The sequence below is a fragment of the Anabrus simplex genome, chromosome 2 (genome assembly GCF_040414725.1).
Source record: "Anabrus simplex isolate iqAnaSimp1 chromosome 2, ASM4041472v1, whole genome shotgun sequence".
NCBI classification, from domain to species: Eukaryota; Metazoa; Arthropoda; class Insecta; order Orthoptera; family Tettigoniidae; genus Anabrus; species Anabrus simplex.
The window spans coordinates 315,374,540-315,399,388 of NC_090266.1; positions in this window are offsets into that span (position 1 = coordinate 315,374,540).

A 24,849-nucleotide genomic window follows, 5' to 3' on the forward strand; every position below is an offset into this window, starting at 1 on the left:
ACAGTAAAAACCTGTCTTCAGCGGAGACCTAAGCAACCGGAAATTTCTTCCGATGTACACAGGATTCCGGTTCATAAAGGTGGTTAAAAATAACGTAAAATCCGTTAGATAACCCAGCAGTAGACTATACTCATATGATTTTGTGCGGTAGTAGATACAATAATGATACTAAAAACACTTATATATGCTAGTTCATCAGCACTAACACGAATCTGTTCTTGCTTAGAACTTCCTCACAGTGCACAGTAGTGCACTACATACACTTATTTAATACGCGTGTTTTATAGAAATAACACCAATAGTAATAGTACTGTCATTTACTTCTTTCAGTAATCCAGAATTCTACGCTGAACACAACTATCTCCGGTAGCACGGTACTCAATTAAAATGCGGGCATGGCAAATAATGTCGAACAATTCCATGTCATTTTTCGTTAGCGAAATAGACTGACTATTATTTACGGCTGATGGGGCATGTAGGTAGGGCTTCACGTTACATAACCTATATTCTTCATCGTCTTCGTTCTCGTCTTGATCGCCATCAATTTCTGGTCCTTTTCTTGGAGGTGATGGGTGACGAATATAATAGAATAGAACAGAATACTCACATTCACTAGCTTCGGATCGCCTGGAACTGAAGAGAGAATAATCATTTATTGCAATTCATATTATTCTGATACAAGAATGCTTTTCTTATTACATTTGCATGTATCTACTACTACCTCAAAAATTACACTTACACTTAATTACTATATCCACCTAATCCCTGAATTGTAGTTTTTTTCCCCTACACATTCAGAGTGTTTTATTGTCTAAGACAACATGTATATTACCCTTATTAACTTATTCATTGGCGCTGGTATTTGTTTTGTTACACGTCCGAATACATTTCTCCTTAGCTTACAATAGACATTGTGAATTAAATGAATGACTGGATGGATGACAGCATGCCTGGATGAGCCGCTCATGCACTCCTGTCTCCCAGTCACGGATAGCCATCAACTGGGGAGAGAGCGTCTATACATAATTGAGTGATCGGATGAATTGAATGATCTCAGCCTACATCTACGGATAAATGATGAATGAGTGCATGAGCGAATAAATGACTGAGTCACGGATGATGAGTGACGAAATCTTCGATGTTTTCTAACGCCACTTCTTTCTCCAGCTTCTAGATCAATGGCCATGTAATCTATATTGACATTATCATAATTACACTGTTCGAGAGTTTATTGTAGCAATCAGTATCTCGACCATCTTAGATCCATTTAGAATACACATGTACTGAAACGGGTTAGGAAGGAAATGTACACTTTTTTCCGTTATAGTCTCAAAATTTCCTTCCGTTTTCGCGTCAGAGGGGTAAACTTACGTCAATATGGAACAATAATTCACGGCACCGGGAAGATTTTCCGATATGGACAGTTTTCCGGTTCATAAATATTCCACCAAAGGCAGGTTTTACTATACCACCATACTGAGCCACGACCGAAGCTGCCAAGTTGGGGTCAAAGGTCAGTGCCTTAGCTGTCTGGGCCACTCAGCCCTGCAGTCACCTTGTACTTAAGTAGAATGTTCAGATGCATGGGGAGGCAGTGGGCTAGGTCAGGATGGTATGATTGAAAACGCAAGGTCTTGTACCTCAGTTCATATAGTTTCTGTTGTGTCATGGTTATGAAAGGGATAGGTCCCTTACTCTGTGTCCAGTTTTAGTGCACTCGGCACAACAGAACTTAGGTAGCCTTCAAACTGAATTTTCCCAAAGTTGTGACGGTGAACGCCATCGGTGTGGCTAATCTGACAGGATATAATTTTAGCAACATAGGACATGGTAAGCAACTGGATGGGTAGCGCACATGTTGTTGGATGGAGGAGAAGTGGGGAGAATGACTGGTCACAGGTCCCGTACCCTAACTGAGGAGCACTGGTTAGTAGGTCACCAAGGCACTTTAATGATGGTGAGTGAGAATGGAGGGGGTCCTAGGATTTCTCGCGGCCTCAGAACGCCAGGGGATCTTGAGTGTCGTCCCGGATTGCGCCGTGGTGGTGGCCTACGTTCCTAGTTAGTGGATTTAGTTGTCTGTGCCCACTTCGAGAATCACTGCAGAGCGACCTGGGTCGCGCCTTCGCGGCGCTTGGGGGCGTCGCTCTCCATATCGGTCCTCACAGTCGTAGGCTCCAGAGCAGCTGGGGGGGGGGGGGGAAGGAATCCGTGCCCTCCTGCTTAAGCCTCTTATCCTGGCTGTCTGCGTGGCGTGGTGTGGCGATGTTGAACGACGACTTCTCCTCCGGCAACGTCTGGGTGGCTGCCTCTTGTCTGTCGCCATCCTCTGGCTTGGTTCCCCAACCAGGCAGTCGGATGGTCTGGAAGTCCCGACCCAGGTTCCTCTCGTGGAATGTGAACAAGCTTTGGTTCTCTGGGCGGAAGATGAGCGCCCTGGGGAGGATCGCTTCAGTGATTTCCACTGGGTATTGGGCACCAAGCTAGAGGGTGAACTCGAGGAGGCGGCTTATTGACCCTGTCCGTGCTCTCTCGGTGATACACCATCAGGGCCGATAGGGCCGGGTCAGCGTACTCCGTCCTCTGTGCAACTTTCTGGGCCCAGACTCCCAGGTAGAAGACGTAGTCCTTGCCGGTCGCCTTGCCGTCAATTGGTTTCCTGACGTCTGCCATCTATCCTGTTGGTACTTGAAATGAAAGCCTGTAGGAAAATTAGCACTACCGGGCGAGTTGACCGCGCGGTTAGTGGCACGCAGCTGTGAGCTTGAATCCGGGAGATAGTGGGTTCGAATCCCACTGTCGGCAGCCCTGAAGATGGTTTTCCGTGTTTTCCCATTTTCACACAGGCAAATGCTGGGGCTGTACCTTAATTAAGTCCACGGACGCTTCCTTCCCACTCCTGGCTGTATCGGTGCGACGTAAAAAAAGAGCAACTTGTAAAACAAAACAAAAACATATCGGATAAACAAGGGAGTTAATAAATTGGAAAACGTATCACTTGAATCTGTTAGCATAAGTATCTCATTGAGAAAAGAAAATAAGCGGTGTTAGTACTGCCATACGAAATACATATGCTACACTTAGGCCCTAGCAACGAAACAAATGATCACAGTTGCAATTCTGCTTGCGAGGTGAAAGGACGCAGTGTGCTGAGCGGGTAATAAGTTTACGAGTGCGCTAACATGGGAGTTTCAATTGTGCATTATAGATGTGCTATAGGCAGGTGGCAGGGCAGGTGGAAAGTGAAATCTATTCAAATGGTGATCAGTAGCTTCAACATCACGCAAATGGTATTATCGTCAGTTGTGGTGATGGTGCTACTAGTGATCACTGGGGTAGAGTTAAACCCAGGCCCTGGGCTGTCCTGAGAAGATATAGAGAAGCTTAAGGAGGTCATGCAAGAATGTCAAGTGGAGAAGACCACGGAAACGTTAATAAAAAAGTATTTAAGGATTTGAATACCTTCATACAAACAGAACTTAAGGATATCAAGGAGAGCCTACTGCAGAACAAGAACGAGATAGATGAAATGACGAAAAAGTCCTGGATCTAGAAGAAAGGTAAAGAAAATTATAAGGAAAGAAACGGACACGTGTGAAAGAAAATAGGAAAACAAACATAAAATCTACGGACTGGCAGAGACAGACAAAGAGAACTTTAATGAAATGTGTTTTTTTTTTGGCTAGTTGCTTTACGTCGCACCGACACAGATAGGTCTTATGGCGACGATGGGACAGGAAAGGACTAGGAGTGATAAGGAAGCGGCCGTGGCCTTAAATAAGGTACCGCCCTAGCATTTGTCTGGTGTGAAAATGGAAAACCACGGAAAACTATCTTCAGGGCTGCCGACAGTGGGGTTCGAACCTACTATCTCCCGAATACCGGATACCGGTCGCACTTAAGCGACTGCAGCTATCGAGCTCGGTTAATGAAATGTTAGAGGGAGTACTTTCTTTAATCAGGGAGAAATTGAAGTTCGAGTGTAATGAGAGTGATAATGATAGTGCCTTTAGATTAGGGAGAAATATGGGAAGAAGACCAGTGAAAGTATGTATGGTATCAACTTTGAAGGCCACAAAAATTTTGGACAGTGCGGAGACCTTGAAGGGAACACAAATATGGATGAAAAAGAATTAAATCAAGAAGAAATGGAAAATATGAGAACATTACGTTTTCATCAAGTGAAGGCGTGGCATTCGGGTCTGAAAACATTTATCCGTGGAGAGAGACAGGCGATTCCTGAAGCAGTAAATGGACTGCTTGTCAGCTACGTGAATTGGAACATTGCCCTGGTGTGTCAGCTATACAAAAGGCCAGCGGCCTAGTGAGTGAGAACAGCAGATCTGAGTCAGCAGTGTGTGTTAGTCAACAAAGCAGCGGCAGTGAGGTGGATGATCCGGCGTTCGAAACCAGACATCCTCAATCCAGGAAAACAACTCAAGAAGAAGAGGGGGCTTCTAGGAGGCAAGACAACCCAGGGATAAAAAAGAAATGAAAAGCCAACATTAAATTTTAAAGACATTTGGGCTAAAATGGGTTGACGAGGTCTGAGGAAGCCAGGGGTTTGGAAGAGGAAATAGTTAGCTCCCCAAGTGGATCCGTTATACAATTAGAAAAAGCACGAATGACGAGAAATAAGACCTTGGCTGCAGCATATATGCCCACCAGTAAATAACTAGACTGTGTATTGGGATTAATAAATATCGAGGATATATTGAGTAAACTGGGAAATGATAAAGTTAGAGATCTAATGCGCGATAATGAGATTACTGGGATGGTTAAGACATGTTTGCCGGGGAGTGGGGCGGGTATAATGTACAAATACCGGTTTTTAAGGTCTGGAGTAGAACGAAACATAAAAGGAGCCTGAAAGGGCTTTACCCGGGAGGGATATCAGTGATCGTAAAAGATGAAATATGCAATCAGGTAGAGCTGTGGTATTCGGGACGTGAGGACATGATTTGGGTAAAAAATAAAGAAAGGAAATCAGAGTGGGAGCGAGATTTCCATAGGTTTTGGCTACAACCACCCACCGGGGTGCCCGTTTAAGAAGAAAACTTCTTCGAAGATCTTATTGAAGTTGTAAATCTGATTAAATTAAAAAAATGAAGAGGCGGGAATAATTATAATGGGTGATTTCATTGCAAGGGTTGGCGAAAAGAGTCCATTATACGATAGAGAAGTTGATGAAATGTTAATAGAAGGAAGGAGAAGTAAAGACAAAGAGTGTAAAAATGGAGAGAGATTACTAGAAATGTGCGCGATAGAGGAATTGTGCCTTTTGAATGGGGGCTGGTTGGGAGATGAATCAGGAAACTTAGCGTACATACTCGAGTCAGGAGGGAGTGCTATAGATTTAGTGTTGGCATCTCGGGAGGCTCTAAATTATGTTAAGAACATTCAGGTAAAAAATTGGACAGTGTCTTATAATTTCCCAGTTGCTATCCGATTACTGAGAGACGAAGGTAAACCGAAAGAAAAACATCATCTTAACTATGCACAGAGAAAATTAGTAAGGTACAGGTGGAGTGAGGAACATAAAGACGAACTTAGGGACTGTTATAGGGCGAAAACTTTTGAAATTTTGAAGCTAGGTATTGAGAATACGGTAGAGGATAATAACATAGGTGAAGCAAAAAGAATGGTTGAAAGATCAATAGAAGTAGCTGGTAATAAATGGTTGTGAGGAAGAGAACGGAAAATAAACAAAACTTATGGTGTAATGATTAATGTAAAGAAAAGAAATATGAAGTGATGAAGGCATTAAAAATGTACCGAAATGAGGAATCTCAGGATTTACGAGCAGATTTTTGTAAAAAGAGGAAGGAATACAGAGATTTAATGAGCGAAAATAAAAGGAACTGGCAGACCAAAGAGACAAACTATTATATAAGTATTGTAAATAAAATGGAACTGACAAAGTATGGAAAACAATTAGTACAATATGTAAAGAATATAAAAGCAGTAATTAATTAAGCATAAGCGATGAGGAGTGGTTAATGTATTTCAATGGGATTCTAGTGGCTAAAGATACATGGAAAAGTAATAAAAATGAGACTGGCATACTGAGACATGTGGGGCTCACTTAGCTTGTGCTAGATGATATAATAACCACAGATGAGGTATTAGACACGTTGAAAAAAAGTGAAGGGAGGAAAATCCGGTACTGTCAGTGGAATTACGTATGAATTATGGAAAGAGCTAGGGAATAACAGCCGGATGCTAGAAATAATAACTAAAATATTTAACAAAGTCTTTGATTGCAGAAAAATTCCAAGTTGTTGGCAAGAAGGAATAATATGCCCGATATATAAAAGAAAGGGTGGAAGATCAAATACGAATAACTATAGGGGTATCACCTTGTTGGATACACTCAGTAAGATTTACACCGGTATTTTGGCAAAAAGAAGTATGAAATGGGCGGAAGATTACTCTTTACTCTCAGTGTACCAGTCAGGATTTCGTAAAAGAATGCGAACCACAGACGATATATTTCTAATTAAAACAATAATAGATAAATATTTAAAGAGGAGAGGAGGCAGATTATATATTGCAACAATAAACTTTCAAGCCGTTTTGATTCAGTTAGCAGGTGGGCTGTTATTGCGAAGCTGGACAGGATAGCGATGTCAAATAAAATTATTAAAGCCATAGAATAATTATATGCAGAAGTGATATGCTCGATTAAAGTAAAGGAAGATCTAATGGCAGGCAGGAAACACTCAAATATCGGACTTAAGCAGGGACGAAAATTATCACCAATACTGTTTTTAATTTTTATTAATGATGTAATGGACTGCCAGGTGAAGGAGGATAGGACAAGTGTCTGCTTAAATAACAAAGAAATTCCTGGTCTAGTTTTCACAGACGACATTCTTCTTCTCTCACCAACAACAGTCAGTATACAAAACAGTCCTAAGAAAACTGCTGAATATTGCAGAACATGGAAATGGAAAATAAATATCAAGAAAACAAAAGTAATGGTATGTAAAAGAGGAAATAAATAGAAACGAAAGGCACTGGCAGTTAGAAGGTGTAGAATTAGAAGTTTTAAATAAATTAGAATATCTATGAATCATAATAACATCGAACGAGATGTGGAAGGAAAAAATAAGACGTGCCAAATTGAAAGGGCTTGCCGTCCTATCAAGTGCAAGGTCTTTAGAGAGGAACATGCCAAATATGGAATACAAGCTACTCAAAAATATTTTCAATGCTCTTGTGATATCAAGAACAATGTATGGAGCAGACATATGGGGTATCGAAGTAGACAAAAAGGAATTAGATGTTGTACCAGTAAAATAGCCCGACTTTATGAATTAATTTTAAAGTTAGCACGAAGTAGGTCTCAGGGCAATTCTGGGTGGTTTCTGGCTAGGGCTTGGTACAGGAGGCAGGGCTCTATCTACAAGAGAAATATTAAATACATTGAATAATAATTCTTTATTCAGAAAATGCATTTCAAAGTGCACATCACCTTACTGTTGATAGTCGCTGTCTTCAACATCGCCTTTTGATGACCCGTGCTCCCAGTTCACCAAGCTGAACGGGGCTGGAACACTTTCTGGAAGTTGCCAATATTTCGTTGAGATAAGGCTTCAATACCCAGGTTGGTTTGATATGGGTTTGAGACTCAAGCTTTCGACGTTCTGGACGGTCTCTGACGCTCTCCGACGATCTCCAACGATGTTGCGGGGTAATCACTCGTCACATAACATACACGAGTGTCCAAATTTACACAGTCCCCCGACACTTTGGTTTAACAACACTGTTTCATTTAATATAGTTGTGATATGAAGTCGAATTCACTCATAATCTTATAGATAGAATTTATAGGCTCACTAAAGATGAAGATGCGGGTAGCATCGAGATTGGAAGAAAATAAAGCACAGTTGATAAATAGAAATAATGAAACTGAAAATTGTTTACGCACTTGGCACAGTTTGTGGTGATTTTCCACTAAATAAAGTAGCACTTGACATCGGAAAAAATGTATGACTGCTCTAGAGTTTATCAAAGACACTGCTGTCAGTCATACAATATTACGAAGAACTATGGTTGAAATGAAAAGCACAATTCGTTGTTGGGCGCACTTGACATAAAAACATAGGTGACTGTTCGAGAGTTTATCAAAGACACTGCTGTCAGTCACACACGAATACTTTCCACACTGTTTAGAAGAAATAATACACAATCTGTTAGAATTGGATAAAGAACATAATTTGAGTAAGAACACTTCCATAAACACTCTTGTCTATTAAGGATATTATGCTGACTGAGATTTTATAAATGACACAGTTAACAGTATAACGTAGTAGTGTCACACTGAAAATAATATATGATATGATATGCGTCCAGAGATTAAGTTTTTCAGACTGAGATTTTTTTTAAATATCACAGTTCCTAGTATATCGCAGTAGTGTCACACTGAGAATAGTGATGTTTGTTCAGAGGCTATGTTTCACACAGGCCACGTGGTAATAAACTCAGTTCTACAAGAACGAAAGTAAGTTATATCGAGAAGTTTCTACAAGCGCACAGAATATAAGTTCAACTCAACTGTTGTCACCTAAGTCCAATACATGACGTGTCATAATCAGAGTTCCAACACGCGCACAGACGATAAGTTCAACTTGACAGATATAATCTAAGTCTACTACAAAGACTTCGAATAATTTGATCTTCAACAAGCGCAAAAATTCTATGTTCAACTTCGACTAATAGACTCAATGTCCATCATAAAGACTTTGTTACTTTGTAGTTCACACTCGCACAATTTATAAATTCAACTTGATTGATAGACTCAATGTCCATTATAAAGACTTTGTTATACATTAGAATTCACACGCGCACAAATTATAAGTTCAACACGCCTGTCAGAGTTTAAGTCCCACATGAATACTTTGAACCATTCGAAGATAGACTCTGTCAGCACTTCGACGAACACTGCAGCGTGGAGAGTCAGGCTTGGCACCCAGCTATGACTGTCTGATCGGGTCTAATGAGCTCAGCTTATATTCAGTTTGGGGCTCCTACGTCATCAAATAACGTGATCCCTTTGAAGCGGATTATCTCGTGAATCCCTCGACGGATGTTCTTTAGATTCATAATTTGAGACGTTTATGTTATCCTCTTCAAAATGACGTATACTTCAAATCGCTGCGATTACTATTAGAGAAGTTCTGATTTTTTTCAATCGAATGTTTGCGAAGGCGTGATGTTCATATCCTGAACATACCAGGCCATGCAGGCTACACGTGGCGTCAGGCGGGTAGTCTATATTGTCCCTGCAGCTACGTCACACACACAGCTGTCGCTGGCTCGCCTGCTCGCTCCTCCGAACGTAAACAAACGTCTTGCGTGATGATGAAGTACAATTAACAGTCAAAAAATACGACATGTAGAGGTCTTAACCGGTACAATGTGACAAGTAATAAATTCTCTAAAATAATAATGGGTCTACCAGAATGCACAGCAAATAATGGAGCTAGAAGAATATGCGAAGATATCAGCATCCGAGCAGATAAGCAGGAAAGTAGTAAAATATTGGTTAAGCTTAAGAAGGGGAGATGGGAGGGAAATATTGAACCTAACATACCAGCACCAGATGAAAGATCTAGATGATGATTACTGGATGAAGAAAGTGAAAAGTATGCTAGACAGAATAGGAATGGTAGAATACTGGGATAAAGAGATGCACAGTAAAAAAAAGGAGATTCATCAAAACGTAACGATCAGAGTGAAGGACACTGAGAAACAGATGATTCAAGTCGCTGCGATTACTATTATAAAAGTTTTGAATTTTTTTCAATCGAATGTTTGCGAAGGCGTGACGTTCATATCCTGAACATACCGGGCCATGCAGACTACACGTGGCGTCAGGCGGGTAGTCTGTATTGCCCCTATCTATATTGTGAGACTAAAAGAACATTACCAGAATTTTGTGAAATTATTCAAAGTATGTCATAAAGAAAGAAAGATTCCCAAATAGAGGACTAAGAGGTGTGATGTGGTGGCTAATGGGAATATACAAAAATAAGGGCTGAAAGAGAAACATAATTAAAATCATTGTTTACTGTGCGGAAAAATAATGAAAGAGGCTCATTTATTGAGAGTATGTAGGGGAACTGATGCACTTAGAATTAAATAGTTTGGTGGTGAATATAAATGAAAAATAGAAAGAGAGAAGGAATTCTATACAATAGCTAAATTGGTAAACAAAGAATGAATCACATCAGGACGAATAGCAAAGTTTTTTGTATCTTAAGAAGTACGTGGCAGAAGGAAATGTAATAAGAATATTTTGCATGTATCGGAATAATATGAATTGCAATAAATGATTACTCTTTTCCCAGTTCCAGGCGATTTGTAACTAGGGAATGGGAGTATTCTATTCTATTCTATTCTAGGAAATGATCGGATAAACATGAAAGTTAAAATTGGATCGTAAACTTGAATCTGTTAGCATAAGTTATAAACTTGTAGCTCATGGAAAGAAAGAAAATAAGCCATAAGAAATACATAGGCTACATTTAGGCCCCTAGTAATTAAACACATTATCGGATAAACATGATAGTTAATAAATTAGATCGGAAACATACAACTTGAATCCGTTAGCGTAAGTCTGAAAGGTGTAACTCATGCAGAAAATAAGCAGTGTCAGTCCTGTCATAAGAAGTACATAGGTTATATTGAGGCCCCTAGCAACGAAGCAAATTATCGGACAAACATGAAAGTTAACAAATTGGATCGGAATAATACCACTTGAATCGGTTGGCATAAGTTATATGCTTGTATCTCAAGCAGAAGTGTAAATAACCGGTGTCAATTCTGCAACAAGAAATAGTCCGGCTCCATGGCTAACTGGTTAGCGTGCTGGCCTTTGGTCACAGGGGTCTTGAGTTCTATTCCCGGCAGGGTCGGGGATTTTAACCATAATTCGTTAATTTCACTGACACGGGGGGGGGGGGCTGGGTGTATGTGTCGTCCTCACCATCATTTCATCATTTCGTCAAATCAAAAGACCTGCACCTGGCGGGCCGAACTTGTCTTCGGACACTCCCGGCTCTAAAAGCCATATGCCATTTTTTAGTAACAAGAAATATACAGAATACATTTAAAACCCTAATATTGAAACATCCTATCGGATAAACATGAAATTGAACAAATTGGGCCTGAAACATACGACTTAAATCTGTTTGCGAACTCCTCCAAACTCATACAGTTATGTATTGTTGTTGTTGTTCAAATTGCTAGGTTGTCACCTTTCTATAGGAAAGTAGACTGCGTAATACCCGGATATCGGAAAAAAAAGTAAGCTACACGTGTACAAAACATAGTTTACTGCTCAAAAACATTACGCCACATAATTTTAGGTTCTGGGAGAATGTAAGCGAAACGGGTGACGTCATCCTTTTAAATCGGAGTATCGAGATAGTTGCGCGCGGCCGCCATCTTGACCAATTGATACCGAACCAGCTCCCGCAGAGTTAGCCCCCTTATGGCAAGTGCATTGCGGCCATCTTACCCATTAACCTCTGTGCCAGGACCGGCTATTTTACCCTACTAGAGTGTGAGCAACTGCAAAAAAGAGATGTTCAGCAGGTAATGGTATGATGAAGAATGGGGTCGGACGTAGATCCTCATATTATCCTTTCATACATTCCCACATAACTTATATGATTAGCATTACGGGTCGCAGGTGTAAAACAGACTTGAAGTCACTGAAAGTTCTACAGAATAGGGCAATTAGGAATTTGTTAGGAGCACCAGATTTAACACCAACTGAAGTTCCTTATGATCAGACTAGTATACTACATTAGGAATTAGAGTATAAGTTCAATGCCGCTGTTAATATCAACATGACACACGAAAAATTGGAATATTTATGCCTGTCAATCAGGTACGGTAACTTATGGAACAAAAAGTTTGAAGAATTAATTATTTACAATACACAATGAAGTACCCCAAGCAATAAAATATATTTCAACAATTAATAAATTTAAACTTAATTCAAGGAAATTATCGTTTCAGTCTTACCTGGTCTAAAATGTGTAAAAAAATATATCTGTAAATTACTAAGTTAAAACATGTAAAGATTGTTTTGCTATCAGGGGCCTAGTTAGGCTATACTTCAGTGTCTTTCAATTTTATCCTAGTATTTGTTTATATTACTATTTGCATTATTGTGGTAGTTTCAATTTTAAATTCCATTGTAACTAACATATATCACACCTTGAATATGTCCTATTTTTTTTACTCTTTGAATGTAATGCATATACCCAAGGTATACAGTACGGGCCTTTAAATAGGGCTTTGCTCACTGGGGCCTTCCATGAATAAATAAATAAATAAACAAATCTATATATATAAAAACTTGTCCTGACTGACTGACTGACTGACTGACAGATTCATCATCACCGAGACAAAACTACTGGACATAATGAAATGAAATTTTGAGGATACATTTACATTACAATGCAAGTGCTCGCTAAAGGAGGATTCTTGGATATTCCGTCGCTAAGGGGGTTAAAAGGGGGGGTGAATTTTTAAAATTAGTGTATCTATCTATATCTCAAAACTTTAAAAGTTTAGAGATGTAAAATTTGGCATTTAGAATCTCCATTAAAAATAAAGAAACCCGTATTTTTTCGTTTTCGGAAAATCCCAATAGAAAGGGAGAAAAAGGGTGAAATATGGGTTGAATGCCTTTAATGAGGCTACTTATATTTCAGAAACTGAAGATATTACAGACTTAAAAATTGGTATTTGGGATCTCCTTTAAAAATAAACACGTATTTTTTGTTTTTGGAAAATCCAAGTAATGGGGGGTGAAAAGGAGGCTGAATTTTTAAAATGAGTGTATCTATATCTAAAAACTTTAAAAGTTTACAGATGTAAAAAGTGATATCTAGAATCTCCTTTAAAAATAAAGAAACACGTATTTTTTTTGTTTTCGGTAAATCCCAATACGAGCGGTGAAAAAGGGATTGATTGTCTTTAATGAGGATACATATATCTCAGAAACTGTAGATATTACAGACCTGAAAATTGGTATTTGGGATCCCCTTTAAGGATCAAGAAACTCGTATTTTTGGAAAATCCAAGTAATGGGGGTGAAAAGGGGGTTGAATGTTTAAAATGAGTGTATTGATATCTAAAAACTTTAAAAGCTTACAGATGTAAAAGTTGGTATTTAGAATCTCCTTAAAAAATAAAGAAACACGTATATTTTGTTTTCGGAAAATCCCAATAGGAGGAGTGAAAAGGGGTGAAAAATGGGTTGAACGCCTTTAATGAGGATACATATATCTCAATAATTGAAGATATTACAGACCTGCAAAATTGGTATTTGTGATCTCCTTTAAAAATAAAGAAACACGTAGTTTTTGTTTTTGGAAAATCCAAATAGCGGAGGGGGTGAAAAAGGGGTTAAAATTAGTGTATCTATATCTCAAAACATTAAAAGTTTGCAGATGAAAAAATTGACACTTAGAATCTCCTTTAAAGTAAAGGAACACTTTTTTTTTGTTTTCTGTAAATCCCAATAGGAGGGGTGAAAAGTGTGAATATGGGGTTGAATGTCTTTAATTAGGATACTCATGTCTCAGAAACTGAAGATAATACAGACCTGAAAACTGGAAAATGTGATCTCCTTCAAAAATTTTGTTTTTGTTTTTAGAAAATCCAATTAATGGGGGTTAAACTGGAGTGACAAATTGGGGTGAGTTTTTAGAAAGACTATATCTACAGTATATCTCAGAAACGTAAAATGTTACAGACGTAAAAACTGGCATTTGGAATCTCCTGTTAAAGTAAAGAAACATAGGTGATTTGTTTTTGGAAACTCCACTTAGCCTAAGGGGAACTAAAAAAGGGGTGACATTTTAAAATGAGAATTTCTACAGTATATCTCAAAAACTTAACATATTACAGAAGTGAAAAATGGTATTTTTATCTATATTAAAAATAAAGAAACGAGTATTTTTAGTTTTCGGAAAAACCACTTTGGGGGGGGGGGGTAAATGTGACTGAAAATTGTGTTGAATTCTTTTATTTAGGATACTGATATCTCAGAAACTGAAGATGTTACAGAATTGAAATTATGTATTTGTAATCAGCTTTGAAAGTAAAGAAGCATGCATTCTCGGAATATCCAATGAAGGTTGGGGGGAGTTAGGTGAAAGAATTGAAAAATTAATTAAATTAATTGTATGAGGATACTAACTTACATCTAATAAAAACTAAAGTTATTACAGACGTGAAAATTGGTATTTAGATCTCCTTTAAAAACAAAGGAAAACGCGTTTTGGGAGGTAGGGGGTGCGGGAGTGAAAAGGTGTTGAATTCCTTTCATGAGGACACATATCTCAAAAGGTGAAGATGTTAGAGTCGTGATAATTGTTTTTTAGAAGATCCTTAACTATAAAGAAAGAAGTGCTTTTTGCCGGAAAATGCACTTAAGGGTGGGGGTGGGGGAGTGTGAAAGGAACTGAAAAAATGTGAATTATTTTTATGGGGATACTTATATCTCAAAACTGAAGGTAACAGGCGTGAACATTGGTATTTGGAATCTCCTTTAAACTTAAAGAAACACGCCTTCTCTTTTGGGGGAGGGGGGAATCAACTTAACGGCGGTGGGGTGAAAAAAGAGGTGGGACCACTTGATTTTACTGTTCATAATGTACTTACAAGGAGCCTCCGTGGCTCAGGTGGCAGCGCACCGGCTGGACAAAGCGGAGGCGGGACAGGATTTTATCCGGGTAGTCCGGTTTTCGCCGTCATCATTCATTCCAGCAACACTCTCCAATATCATTTCATTTGTCATTCATTAATCATTGCGCCAGAGGAGTGCGACAGGCTTCGGCAACCGGCATAATTCCTATCCTCGCCGCTAGATGGAGGCTTTATTCATTGCATTCCTGACCCGGTCGAATGACTGGAAACAGGCTGTGGATTTTCAATGTAGTTATTCTGATCATAAAGCGATCATTTTTAATCTTTCCTGGGTTCGTTTTCAAGAGCCATCTTTTCATTTGGTGAACGTTCTTAGATTACAGTAGATTCTCGTGGCATATAAATACAAATTTAAACATATTTGAAATAAACGATAGGAATGAGATTGACCGTGCAATTGTTCACCTCTATAATTAGGTCAATAATGCACGGAAGTATGTCATTCGTATCTCCAGAAATCCCGCGCAGTTTTCTACGCCCGACAGTGGTACTGGTCACATTGTCAGCAATGACAATGGCAGCAGATCTAATTTACCGCCAAGTAGCAGTCTTTCATCTTGCTGTGGGGTCCAGAACATCAATAATAATATTATTAATAATAATAATAATAATAATAATAATAATAATAATAATAATAATAATAATAATAATAATAATAATAGTAATAATGTTCTGGACCGTCGTCAAACTGTGCGGACCGCGCTGGAAACGCGTCCTGGACGGGTAATGACTACGAATGCAGGCCGGCTGCGGGTTCAGTACCGCCAAGGCACCCAAGACGACACCACGCTGGATCTCCTCAAGGTTTTGATCCATTCTAAAAATGCTTATAGGAAAATATTTAGGGACCCAACTGACCGGGTGGATTACATGGACCTATCCCGGGAAGTACGAAATCGATTGCTGGAGAGAAAGATAAAAAACGGGAGGAACATTGCCGTAATCTCTCAGAGAACGAGTCAGATCGCGAATTTTGGCGGATTTTCTCAGAAAACCAGTCAGATCGCGAATTTCGGCGGATTATATATAAAACATTAAGCATTCAATAATAAATTTCAATATAATACCGTAGCGAAGCACGGGTATCTTTCTAGTAAATAAATAAAGTAAATAAATAAACGTCGGGTTGTGAGTTTCACCAATAGAAAAAGTCCTCTCAGTTTTAATTACTGAGTTGATGGGGTGAAAGTTCCTTATGGGGATCACTGTAAGTACCTAGGTGTTAATATACGGAAAGAGCTTCATTGGGGTAATCACATAAACGGTATTTTAAATAAAGGGTACAGATCTATGGACATGGTTATGAGGATATTTTTGGGTTATAGTAAGGATGTAAAGGAGAGGACATATAAGTCTCTTGTAAGACCCCAGCTAGAGTATGGTTATACTGTTTGGGACCCTCACCAGGATTACTTGATTCGGGAATTGGAAAAAAACCTAAGAAAAGCAGCTCGATTTTTTTCTGGGTGATTTCCGACAAAAGAGTAGCGTTACGAAAATGTTGCAAAGTTTCGGCTGGGAAGACTTGGAAGAAAGGAGACAAGCTGCTTAACTAAGTGGCAATGTTCCGAACTGTCAGTGGAAAGATGGCGTGGAATGACAGTCATTAGTAGACGAATACGTTTGAGTGGTGTTTCTAAAAGTAAGGAAGATCACAATATGAAGATAGAGTCGGAATTCAAGAGAGCAAATTGGGGATAATATCGTTTATAGGAATAGGATTTAGGGACTGGAATAATTTACCAAGGGAGATGATCAATACATTTCCAAATTCTTCGCAATTATTTAAGGAAAGGCGAGGTAAACAGCAGATAGGGAATCTAGCACGTGGGCGGCTGCCCTAAATGCAGATCAGTGGTGGCTGACTAATACAAAGTTTAACTTCATCCTTGTTTACAAGTGTATGAGAACTCTCTAAACTCTGAAATGTTTACTTAGGGACCATACTTGCAATTCAAAACTATGTTGAAACTCTAATGGCTATTGATATAACGGATGCTTGGCAGGAGTTTCATCTATATTTGATGACATTGGAATGTGTAGGAATATTCTTTTGTTAATGCCTAATCATCTGAGTGATGTTTTGGGGGTTTATGGTCATGTTACCACGTTCATCTGTTGAAGAATACTATTTAATGCAAGACTATGTATGTATTACCAACTGAGAGTTAGGATGGTATGATTGTTTTGACAGCATTATTTATGTACATTAGAGATTATTTAGGTTTTTTATGTTCTCAAGGTAATACTATTCTTGCTGCTCGCGTGGTTATAAATGATCAGTTAGGTAAGGTATGTATTGCGTGTGAATTGGTACCTAACTAGATAAGCATACATGATTACGAAAGAAAGTGTACCACTAGTATGACTCAGTTTGTCGCCACCATCAGTTTTCGCGGTTTCCCTATAACCGCATAACCTATGGGGGTGCTACTTCAGGATCCAGTCAGCTTCTGGGCTGTTGACTTAACAGACACAAACAAGGCAATCCCAAACGTTAGTAAATGCACTGGCATAATATTCATTCCTGTTGCAATTTCTTAATAGTTGTAGTGGTTTTTCAACTCTCTAGGCACAGGCCAGAGCACAATGCACCTTGCACTTAAGTCGTCATCCCCTTCTTAGCGCTTGTTCCGCAATGGAACAGAGTCCGCTGTTTTGTAAGCCAATCTCAACTTCGTTCTATTGAGCGCACCGTTTGGAACAAGGTGAATATAGGAATATTGCGCATGTCTTCTAGAAGGCGATCAAGCCAGTGTTTCTTGGGCCGACCACGTGGCGTATTTCCAGATGACGTGATGCGAAGTGCCCTCTGTACAATAGATGTACCTTCCCTACACATTGCGTGGCCAAACCACGTAAGTCGAGTCTCATGCATCTGGTTTACAATCGGGGCAACTCCCATGATTTTCCGTGTTTGTATACTGGTGACACGATCTGGGCGGATCAGGCCAAGTAACCAGCAAAGGATGCGCATCTCCATGACATTAAGTGCTTGTTCGTACTTGACTGTTGCTGGCCACCATACAGAGCGACTGGGAGAACAACAGTCCTGTAAACTTTGGACTTCAGGTGGATTGGTATCCGACGATCACAGAAAATACCAGTAGTTTATCCAGGCGGCATCTATTCCTGCACGGGCGTCTGCAATAGTTTCACACTCAGAGTTGACCAAAGAACCGAGATAAATAAACTGTTCTACTTTATTGAGATCTTGGTCATCTAACTGAACGGTTCCATTCGTTCGCAGACCGCACTCCATGTACTCAGTTTTCTTGGTATTCAGTCGAGTTCCATGTGCTGTTGGTTTTTCGTTCCACCTCTGAATCTGCTCTTGGATTTGTTGACGCTCCTCAGCATCGTCAGCATACAGGAGGGATCATGGGTGTGATGACTGGATATCGGAGGTGAAAGTGTCCATACATAAAATGATGAGAAGCGGCGTCAGGGCCGATCCCTGGTGGACACCAACCCGAATGGGAAATGGCGGTGAATTCCACCGGACTGTGCTGGTAGAGCTTTGATGGAATCTCGGTATCATTTATGACTGTGGACACTTCTAAAGTGTGGATGGTGCTGAGTACTGATATTCAGAGCACACTGGTGCTCTGCAGGATGTGCCATTAAGGATGTTGCTCAAAGGGACAGTTGCTCATAGAAAGCAATAGGAAACTACCTCACTCTTCGTCTTCCCTTGTACGCCTTGTTAAGGTGCCAAGAGCAGTTTTGTGTGTCTGGGGGGACCTGTGGTGTTATTTGAGGAACTCGCCAACTCCAGGCTGATGATTTAACAGCCAGATATATTACTTAAAGTTATATAACGATTGAGTAATTTAGTGCGAAGTATAATTAGGTCTACTACGTACGTGGTGGAAAATAAGTTATGAAGCTTTTCATTTTTAACTAGTATGAATATGGACGTACCATAAAAGTTAACGAAAATAAAACCATTTTCTTTCCAATGATAGTGCTCTTAGTCGTGTTGAAATACCATGAAGTAGGCGTATCTGAAGTTGAGGAACGTTGGGCGTGGTAACCACCTGGATGGTTAGCCTAGATGCTGTTGGCTGGAGAAGAAGCGGAGGGGAACTGACCACCCTACCGCAAGTAAACTCCTGCTCGGGACGCCCGGATCAGTGGTCCGTTGACCTAACTGAAGTGCTCTGTCTGGCCCAGCGATGTCGAAATCTGGATACGGTGAGAACCTTAACGTATCCACATAGACGCACACGAGATGCTGCCAGCTGGTACAATTAATGTTATTCACATATATTCACAAACAAGCGAATGTACCCGTGCTTCGCTACGGTATTCTACATTGTATTCGAATATCGAAGTAAATAGTGCACATGCAGTAAATAAGATTGTTTTAAAATTGCATGTCTCTTAGCGTTATCCGAGAAAGAGCATGGGGAGGTCCCCGTACGTTGTTTCCAATGTAAAGTGTTTGTTACGGATTTGTGATATAACGGCAGGCTCACTTGCCTACTGCCATTCACAATCGAGTTGAGAAGTTTATATTATAACTGCAGGCCCCATTGCCTACTACGCGGACAGAATCGATTTGAGGAGTTTTCGTTAAAATGGCAGCCCCCTTTCCTACTTCCAGACAGATTACAGTTGAGGAGTTTCTATTATAATGGTAAGCAATTACCCTACTATCACTCGAAATTGAGTTGTGCAGTTATCATTATAATGCCAGGCCCATTTTCCTACTGCCAGCCAGCTTACTGCCAGTCACACCAAGTTGGTGAGTTTCCATCAAAATAGCAGGCCACTATGCCTAATGCCAGTCACATTTCAGATGAGGACATTTGTTTCTAATTGCGGGCACCCTTGCCTACTGCCAAACACAATCGGGTAGGGGAGTTTTAAACAAAACTGCATGCTCACTTGCCTTCTGCAAGTCAAATCGAGAAGGGAACTATTCATTACAATTGTAGGCGTTCCTTACTAATGACAGTTACACAGGAGTTGGAGAAGGAACCCTTTCCTACTGCCAGTCAAAGTCGGTGTGGGGAGTACTGATTACAATATCAGACCCACCCTTTCTCGATCGCTAAAAATCGACATCAGTGAATATATATAGATCGACATACGAAAGTATATGCGTGTTTACAATATTGAAGACCTTCATTTACACATAAACTGCTACTAAACGTACGTCATATCGACAAAGGATCATACCATAAGACACGCCGGATTTAGTGGCCTAAATGGCTGGTCCTATGATATGTCATCTATCCTTGGGTCAGATTGAGTTAGAAACGTGGAACAGGGTAAAGGTTTTGTAAGATTATCTCACATTACATTACTTTTCGGATAATTATGTGACAGCTACATACATAGCATTCGGCTCACATATGCCTACTGGGTGGGCCAAATTTCGTGAAGAGTATGATGATTCTGTATTTCATATAAGTAATTGAAAGTATGAATTATGCATGTGAAAATTCCAAATTGACTTAACATCGTTTAATAGAGAAAAATCAAACGTAAAAGGGATACAGATACGGCAAAAAGTCATAAGACCAAGGTTGTAGATCATACCAAATTGAACGGAGATTGTGCAATCCGTTATGTGATAGGAATTTCCGAAGGTCTGCACCATCATTAAAACTGCCTGCATATTTCGATATTCTTCGGGGATAAAAAATGAAAAATTTAATGATCTAGGATGTTTTCCGTTCGTTACAGGCTAAAACGTATAATTTTGTCAAATTTCAATTATCTTCTTTTTCTTCTGGCAGATTATGCCGCAATCTGGATTTTGGGCGAGGCGGGTAAAAATTAGGACTTTCTGGAAACTAAACCAAAAATTATGGAGATGGTCATTATTACCCCTTAAACGGAAAGCTGTACGAAAATTTCGCCAAAATAGTCAGTGTAGAGGCACACAGTCGTTACGATTTGATTTATATAGTTAAGGAATCTGCTCCATGTAAACCACCTTTTGGGCTATGTCCGCTGTACTTAACCTGCAAAACTGACAATTCATGATATCTCCCTTATTAATCCTCCTGACGAAAAAATGCACATGAAAAAAAAGGTTTAGAGGTGGAATTCCATCACGTTTGCTCGATTTCCAGTCAGGTTGGTCTTGTTCTGTATATATTGTGGAAGAGTAAAATCACCATTTGTGTTCCCTATTAACCGCCAGTCCATTCCGGAACATGAAATGTTATTTACGTTTAAAACCTACCTTTGGACAGGTGGATGCTAAATATAAATTTTGGTTCGAATGTCTTCAGTAGTTTTAAAGTTGTAAGGAATACGCTTTACACGCACCCGCTCGTGAGTCAAGTCCGATGGGACTTGTACAGAAAAACGGTCCGTTAATGATATCTCCCTTATTAATCCTCGTATCGAAATGATGCACATGAGAAAAAAGGTTTAGAAATTAATTTCTACCAAGGTAGGTAGATTTCCATTAAGTTTGGTTGTGTATATTTTGTGGAAGTGCAAAATCACTGTTTCGGTTTCGTATAAACCCCCAGTCAGTTCAGGGATTTAGAAACAATATTTGCCCTAAAACCTATCAAGGACAGGTGTATTCTAAATATGAGTCTTGGTGGAAATACATCCAGTAGTTTGTAGCACTCGCGTACATACGGCGTAATTAAGGAAGAAAATAATACAGTTAAGAAAGTTGAAAATAATAGAAAATGGGTTATAACTGAGGACAGCCGGGTAACGACAAATATGTAAATGCCAAGTGAATATATTGGAATATCAAATGCCTCTCAATAAATTATGCTAGTGCGAGTTATGGATATAATAAAGCGGTAACAGAGGACAAATTTAGGTCCAGTGATTCTTAGGTAAACAAATAATAAGAAGATGACTAATGGTGTTATTACTTAATCTATTCGAGGGCGGTTATAACATCCAACGATATTCCGCCAATATCCCGCAGATGGGCCGATTGACGCCTCTCTTGCCATCTACCCAAGGAACAACCACGAATTTAAAAGCATGATGAGGAAAATGGCAATACGTTACTTCCCTGCTGGCATGCAGTCAGAGACGTTGCCATGGTAACCTGTAGGTTCGTTGTCGGTCTGTCGGTCACTAAATGCAGAGCATGATACCAGCAGAAAATTGTAAATTTCTCCGTCATGTGAAGAGTAAGGTAAATTATGAACATAACGAAAGTTGTTTATAATGAAGAGACGTTTCACGTGCGGTAAACGCAGTTTACAGAAAATCAATAGTATAAGAGAAAATGGAGGAAAACCAGAACTGGTTTTCCTATAAACACCCCGTGAATTCATGATTTTAAAATGATATGCATATCGAAACCTTCCCCGGGATGAGTATACCCTAAATATGAAGTTTGGTTGAGATCTATCCAGCCGTTTCGACGTGATGGTCGAACAGACAAACAGACAGACAAACAGACAAACAAACAGACACGAAACGTAAAAACCACCGATTCGGTCTTGAGTTGACCTAAAACGGATAAATATCTGAAAAATTGGCAAAACAAAAGAAATTACAGACAGCGGACCCCCTACAATTTTATTTATATAGATTAACATACACATAAACTTAAACACAGTATCAAAAATCTTCACTTCGAGAATATCAACAAAGCCGCCATTATTAAAAACAACTGCCAACACTTCAAATGGAGGTTACAACTTTGAAACAGAGTTGAAAACAGATGACTGCGTATTTCAATATGGAGACTGCAAATATTGCATGTCAGCCCGGGATATATACTTGCTACAAAATAACTCTACTAAACAACAACTAACTTTTACCGTCAAGATCGTCCCCTTATATATGTGTGCCAGGACAGGCTTCTGGAAAGTTACATTACAAAATATATCTTCGTGAAAATTCTATAGTGTCTAATACGTGGGTTATAATGTATAGACTATTCTCAAGCGTTCTAGTGCCTATTACCATTCTGGAAGTTGCAGCGTTTTTCACAATTATGGACTACACTTTATATATACTGGTAAGAATAACTTATGATATTAACTCACAGGTAGGGGCTGCCTGGCCGAGGCGGTAAAGGCGTGCTCGGTTCGCCCGGAAGGGGGCGTGGGTTCGAATCCCCGTCAGGAAGTCGTAAAATTTAAGAAACGAGATTTCCACTTCCGGAGGTGCATATGGCCCTGAGGTTCACTCAGCCTATACCAAAAATGAGTGCCAGGTTAATTCCTGGGGGCAAAGGCGGCCGGGCGTAGAGATAACCACTCCACCCCATCAAGTGCCGAGATTAAGGATAATGGAAGCCTTTACCTTCCACCCCTCTAACGGCCTTCATGGCCTGTACGGAGATGACTTTGCTTTGCTTTGCTTTATTAATTTACAGGTATGTACATTAACTGAACTGATATAAATGTCTACATACAGTGCACGTTACATGACATAACCTCAAAACAACGTGATCATATCGTATGTACACATCATGTAATAATAACATACATACATACATTATCATTATAGACTGTTATGCCTTTCAGCGTTCAGTCTGCAATCCTCTGTGAATTTACTAAACGTCGCCACAATCCTCGATTTGCAACTAGTGTTGTGGCCTCATTTAGTTCTATACCTCTTATCTTTAAACCGAGTCTAACCATCGTCGTCTTGGTCTTCCTCTACTTCTCTTACCCTCCATAACAGGGTCCATTACTTTCCTAGGTAACCTATCCTCCTCCATTCGCCTCATATGACCCCACCACCGAAGCCGGCTTATGCGTACAGCTTCATCAATCGAGTTCATTCTTAAATTAGCCTTTATCTCCTCATTCCGAGTACCTTCCTGCCATTGTTCCCACCTGTTTGTACCAGCAATCGTTCTCGCTGCTTTCATGTCTGTTACTTCTAACTTATGAATAAGATATCCTGAGTCCACCCAGCTTTCGCTCCCGTAAAGCAAAGTTGGTCTGAAAACAGACCGATGTAAAGATAGTTTCGTCTTGGAGCTGACTTCCTTCTTACAGAATACTGTTCATCGCAACTGCGAGCTCACTGCATTAGCTTTACTACACCTTGATTCAATCTCACTTACTATATTACCATCCTGAGAGAACACACAACCTAAATACTTCAAATTATCGACATGTTCTAGCTTTGTATCACCAATCTGACACTCAGTTCTCTTGAATTTCTCACCTACTGACATCAATTTAGTCTTCGAAAGGCTAATTTTCATACCATACTCATTGCACCTCTTTTCAAATTCCAAGATATTAGACTGCAGGCTTTCGACACATTCTGCCATTAAGACCAAGTCGTCAGCATAGGCCAGACTGCTTACTACATTTCCACCTAACTGAATCCCTCCCTGCCATTTTATACCTTTCAGTAGATGATCCATGTAAACTACGAACAGCAAAGCTGAAAGATTGCAGCCTTGTCTAACCCCCGTAAGTACCCTGAACCAAGAACTCATTCTACCATCAATTCTCACTGAAGCCCAATTGTCAACATAAAAGCCTTTGATTGATTTTAATAATCTACCTTTTATTCCATAGTCCCCCAGTATAGTGAACATCTTTTCCCTCGGTACCCTGTCATATGCTTTCTCTAGATCTGCGAAACATAAACACAACTGCCTATTCCTCTCGTAGCATTTTTCAATTACCTGGCGCATACTGCAAATCTGATCCTGACAGCCTCTCTGTGGTCTGAAACCACACTGGTTTTTATCCAACTTCCTCTCAACGACTGTTCGCACCCTCCCTTCCAAGATGCCTGTGAATACTTTGCCTGGTATACCAATCAATGGGATAACTCGATAGTTGTTGCAATCCTTCCTGTTCCCTTGCTTATAGATAGGTGCAATTACTGCTTTTGTTCAATCAGAAGGTACCTTACCAACACTCCATGCTAATGTTACTACTCTATGAAGCCATTTCATCCCTGCCTTTCCACTATACTTCACAATTTCAGGTCTATTTTCATCTATTCCTGCTGCTTTATGACAATGGAGTTTAGTTACCATCCTTTCCACTTCCTCAAGCGTAATTTCACCAACATAATTTTCCTCCTCCGCATGAAGTTGGTAATAATAATAATAATAATAATAATAATAATAATAATAATAATAATAATAATAATAATAATAATAATAATAACAATAATAATAATAATTCA